Consider the following 6,000-nt stretch of genomic DNA (forward strand, 5'->3'; position numbering starts at 1 on the left):
CTTGCTCCACGTTCTCCATTCTGTTTACATCAGGAGTGATGGGTGGCGCCGACTGGTGTCGGCGCTCACATCATTGGCTGTTCCTCTGAGTGGGCGGTAGCGAGCAGGTGACGCCGCTCCCGCTGACGTCACCCTGCGATGTTCCCCATCAGGTCCGCTTGATGTGGGCGTGGTGGGAACTGCACGCAGGAGGAGGGACAGCGGAGATAACGGTAGTTCGTGTTTGCAACCAATAGATTTAAAGGTATGGGAGGCTGGTCTTCTTGTCAGCGTCCAATGGGCTTGCAATAGCGCAGTTTTCTATCAGGTCCGGCTAGCAGCGGACCTGAGTGATTGGTTAGATACCAATCTCTAATGTCATTGGTGGATGGCCCTCTATGTCCTCTATATAAAGCGTAAGAATACAATGCATGATGTGTATTACATTGCGGCAGTGGCGTCTCTATCATAGGGCGCAGGGGGGCGTGGCGCACCGGGTGTCAGACACCCAGGGGGGTGTCGCCACGACCCTCCACAGCAGCACAGCAGGAGGGGGAAGCAGGGCTAGAAGGAGGGGCTGTGGAGGCAGCGGTGGGGAAGGGGGACATATCCCCCCCTCCCTCACCTGGGACCCCTCCTTCTGCCTCTCTCTCTACCTCCAGAAATTAGCGGCGACAAGTGCGGGGCGGCCGGAGGCGTATGGACAATTACTCACCTGATTTCCGCGTTCCAAGCGTGGAGCGCAGAGTCATGACGTTACAGTCTCCGTCTTCAATGCCGCCCACTGTGCTTCCTGATTAGCGGAAGCACAGTGGGCGGCATTGAAGACAGAGACCTGTAACGTCATGACGCTGCGCTCCACGCTTGGAACGCGGAAATCAGGTGAGTAATTGTCCATACGCCTCCGGCCGCCCCGCACTTGTCGCCGCTATTCTGGAGAGGGGAGAGAGAGGCAGAAGGAGGGGTCCCAGGTGAGGGACCCCTCCACAGCCCCTCCATCTAGCCCTGCTTCCCACTCCTGGGGCACCTATACTAGCTTACTGGGGGCAACTATACTAGCTTACTGGGGGCAACTATACATATTGGAGGCAACTATACTAGCTTACTGGGGGCAACTATACTAGCCATACTGGGGGCAACTATACTAGCTTACTGGGGGCAACTATACTAGCCATACTGGGGGCAACTATACTAGCTATACTGGGGACAACTATAATAGCTATACTGGGGGCAACTAAACTATACTAGTTATACTGGGGGCAACTAAACTATACTAGCTATACTGGCTGGGGCAACTATACTAGCTATACTGGGGGCAACTAAACTAACTATACTGGGGGCTGTGGTGATATATTGGGGTGCTGATGATGTTAGGAATAAAGGAACATATTCTTTCATTTTTCTGCCTGTGTTCCGTGTAGGTCTGCCAGAAGGGAGCTGTTGCCTTGAGTTGCTTGGGGCAAGGAAATGGGTGATTGCCTTGACCATATGAAGTACTTTGAATTTCTGTATACAGTTCCTCAGAGTGGTTCCCTGCTAATGGGATTATCTGCCTGGCTTTTTGAACTCAGGAGACGGCCCATTGTCTCAATACACAAAGCAAGACTAGTCAGGAAGAGTCTAACACAGATGTCAACTTTTGGTGAAGAAACACTATTTCATTGTGAGGAAGTTAAATTATTGGTGGAGGTGCAAACTATATCCTTATCTTTGATCAGCTAGGGAATACGGTCAACAATGGGGGTTGTCACCTGTAACTTGGACTAGGAAAATCTTTTCATGTATGTGGATGTTAGATCTCTGGAAATCCAATTATGACTGAGGATGTAATTAAATCTAGCTCCCCCCGTCCACACAGGCTTACAGCCTCGAGGCGAATATTTCATTATAAAAACCAGGGGACAGCTACCTCAAATCAGTTCTCTTCTGGCGGTAGCGGCAGCTGGACTCCCGGCCCAAGCTAAGGGGCTCCTGGTCAAAGCCAGAACTGTGTCCGTCCACAAAAGTCCAAGATTCTTCTATCTGGATCCCTGTATTTGGTAAGCAAATCGCTTTTGTGTGTATCTTTGTAACTCTTAATTTTGTAACTTTTTATTTTTTGTTTGTAATCTTTTGTATATATTCTGTTCTGCATTGTTCTACTTTTTCCCTGGAATATTAAATTATTATTTAATAAGCTTGACTTCTGCGGTACTAAACTAACACTCATAGCCTAGAGGAGACTGCAGTGTAGCTGTGTATAAGTCCGTGCCTAATTGTATGCTTGAGCAACACTACCATATGAAATTGTAATGCAGTAGATGAGACCGCTCTACCTATGTTACCTTAGGCAAGGTGCTGGAAGCCAATGCTGCAGATCAGAATACAAGGTAGATGAAATCCACACACCCGCAGGTAAAGTCCAAGGGTTTTTATTGAATCCAACTCACAAAAGCAATAAAATGGCTGATATGTTTCGGATCATATCCTTACTCATAGCCTAAACATACTGACATCTTGGTGGACCATATATACTCCCAGACCCGCCCCTAAGGGTGTATACTCTTGTGGTCATAAAAAGTCGATTTCAATTAAGGTTTTAAAGGTGCAGGACTGTGAGCCTGCAGGGATGTATTCAGATCCACCATCACAATATTGTAATGCACAAAATACAATGACTAAAATACAAAATACAAAAGTACAAAATACAAAATCATCAAAAGTTAAAACGATATCAATATATAAAATTAATATCCCACCTGGCATTTAAGCCTTTTGGTTCCCTGGTACCTATCTGTAAAATCCAGAAAGCCTCCCTTGTTCGTAATTTCTTATATAGATCACCCCGTCTAGAAGAAGCAGTAACCCTCTCAATCCCCTGAAACAAAAAGCCCCTCATGTCGCCACCATGTTTCTCCCTGTAGGGTCTCGCCACATTGCTAATATCTGTCTTCCAGGAGGCCCCATTGAAATGCTCAGAGATCCTTTGTCTCAAACAGCGTGTAGTGCAGCCCACATATTGCAGGCTGCAAATTGTGCATGTGACCACGTAGACGACAGATTTAGTGTTACAATTAATGAATTGTCGTAAAGAAAAAGTTTTCTGATTAGCAACGGAGGAGACACTCCGCGAGGAGTGATGGTAGGCACAGTAATTGCAAGAGGGAAATCCGCACCTATGCGACCCCACAGTAGACAACCATGTGGGACGCTGGGGTGCAGTTGAGGACAGAAACAGACTGGGAGAAAGAGTAGATGACAAAGATGGAGCCCTCTTGTAGGCAAACCTACATCCCGGCTCAAGAACTTGTTGTAGCTTGTCATCTGCAAACAAAACAGGGATATATTTCTTAACCACCCCTATAACCTGGTTATATTGTTGGCTGTAGGTTGTTATAAAATTTAAAGGAGCTACATTGGATTTCTGTACCGGTATAAGATCGGGGTTATTTTTTAAAAGTTTGTCTCTGTCCAGGGACAGAGACAAACTTTTAAAAAATAACCCCGATCTTATACCGGTACAGAAATCCAATGTAGCTCCTTTAAATTTTATAACAACCTACAGCCAACAATATAACCAGGTTATAGGGGTGGTTAAGAAATATATCCCTGTTTTGTTTGTCCAGGGACAGAGACAAACTTTTAAAAAATAACCCCGATCTTATACCGGTACAGAAATCCAATGTAGCTCCTTTAAATTTTATAACAACCTACAGCCAACAATATAACCAGGTTATAGGGGTGGTTAAGAAATATATCCCTGTTTTGTTTGTCCAGGGACAGAGACAAACTTTTAAAAAATAACCCCGATCTTATACCGGTACAGAAATCCAATGTAGCTCCTTTAAATTTTATAACAACCTACAGCCAACAATATAACCAGGTTATAGGGGTGGTTAAGAAATATATCCCTGTTTTGTTTGCAGATGACAAGCTACAACAAGTTCTTGAGCCGGGATGTAGGTTTGCCTACAAGAGGGCTCCATCTTTGTCATCTACTCTTTCTCCCAGTCTGTTTCTGTCCTCAACTGCACCCCAGCGTCCCACATGGTTGTCTACTGTGGGGTCGCATAGGTGCGGATTTCCCTCTTGCAATTACTGTGCCTACCATCACTCCTCGCGGAGTGTCTCCTCCGTTGCTAATCAGAAAACTTTTTCTTTACGACAATTCATTAATTGTAACACTAAATCTGTCGTCTACGTGGTCACATGCACAATTTGCAGCCTGCAATATGTGGGCTGCACTACACGCTGTTTGAGACAAAGGATCTCTGAGCATTTCAATGGGGCCTCCTGGAAGACAGATAATATTAGCAATGTGGCGAGACACTACAGGGAGAAACATGGTGGCGACATGAGGGGCTTTTTGTTTCAGGGGATTGAGAGGGTTAATGCTTCTTCTAGACGGGGTGATCTTTATAAGAAATTACGAACAAAGGAGGCTTTCTGGATGTTACAGATAGGTACCAGGGAACCAAAAGGCTTAAATGCCAGGTGGGATATTAATTTTATATATTGATATCGTTTTAACTTTTGATGATTTTGTATTTTTGTATTTTGTATTTTAGTCATTGTATTTTGTGCATTACAATATTGTGATGGTGGATCTGTATACATCCCTGCAGGCTCACAGTCCTGCACCTTTAAAACCTTAATTGAGATCGACTTTTTATGACCTCAAGAGTATACACCCTTAGGGGCGGGTCTGGGAGTATATATGGTCCACCAAGATGTCAGTATGTTTAGGCTATGAGTAAGGATATGATCCGAAACTTGTCAGCCATTTTATTGCTTTTGTGAGTTGGATTCAATAAAAACCCTTGGACTTTACCTGCGGGTGTGCGGATTTCATCTACCTTGCATATGAAATTGTAATTGCATTGTGTGTGGGGGCGTTTGTCATACGTGGGCCTAAAGCGCGCAGCTGACCCAACGTACGAAACGCCAGTGCGAGTAGCTAACAGTATCGTTCGGAACGACTGTTAGTGATTTTGCTGCACGACAGTGTAACTTGCATTACAAGTCAGTGTCTGATTGTGCTGTGTTACTGTACAACTGTACTGTGTGTGTGGGTGCGTGGCGTTCTCGTAGTCGGCCTAAGCACAGAGCTGACCCAAATACGAAAACGCAGATTGCGTGTTGAGCCCTCGACAGCTGAGGGGACGTGTCTAGCAACGCTAGTGGTGGCAGTGGGAAGTGTTTGAGGGGTTCCAGCCTTGTTTGTAGCTTAAATAAGGCTGTTCCCCGCTTAATCTGGTCAAACCCGCAGTCGGGAACCGTATACGCAGGCGTGCCGCGGGCCGGTTCCTGACAGGGGCAACTAAACTAGCTATACTGGGGGCAACTAAACTAGCTATACTGGGGGCAACTAGTTTCACTGGGGGCAACTATACTAGCTTCACTGGGGGCAGCTATACTGGGGGAAACTGTACTAGCTATACTGGGTACAACTATACTAGCTATACTGGGGCAACTATACTAGCTAATACTTTAAATTACAGTTAGCTCCGCCCTCATCTGGTCATGACCACGCCCATTTTTGCCGCAAAGCACGCCACAGGTTGTGGCCACACCCATTTTTTAGGGGGGGGGGTGTCTTTTAATACCCAGCACCGGGTGCCAAATGCCCTAGGTACGCCACTGCATTGCGGCTTAGCTTGATAAAGGAGAAGTTATCTCTGAAACGTTGCCATGACGGCTGCTGTGTATATGAATCAATAAAAGAGCATAAGAAGATATTGGATGGGGCCAGCATTTTCTTTCGAGTACAAGGTTGACCAGGAGTGCTGCCAGGTCTTGCCAAGGCACATCACCCAGTCACTTTAGAGGAGTGCCTTACTAATCTCCACTACAGAATAATTCTGCATGTCATCTCCCTGCCTTTGAGTTCTATGGGCCTGATTATAGTACTGCATTGTAACAGATCACATTATTCTACCTCGCTACATGCAGGCTTTATATTAAAGTCTATGTCCAGTCTCCATTGCCGTTCGCACTTATTTAACGCATGTGTTATGCGACGGACCACTGTGAACCTAGCCT

Source organism: Hyperolius riggenbachi, chromosome 3, assembly GCF_040937935.1.
Source record: "Hyperolius riggenbachi isolate aHypRig1 chromosome 3, aHypRig1.pri, whole genome shotgun sequence".
Taxonomy (NCBI): Eukaryota; Metazoa; Chordata; class Amphibia; order Anura; family Hyperoliidae; genus Hyperolius; species Hyperolius riggenbachi.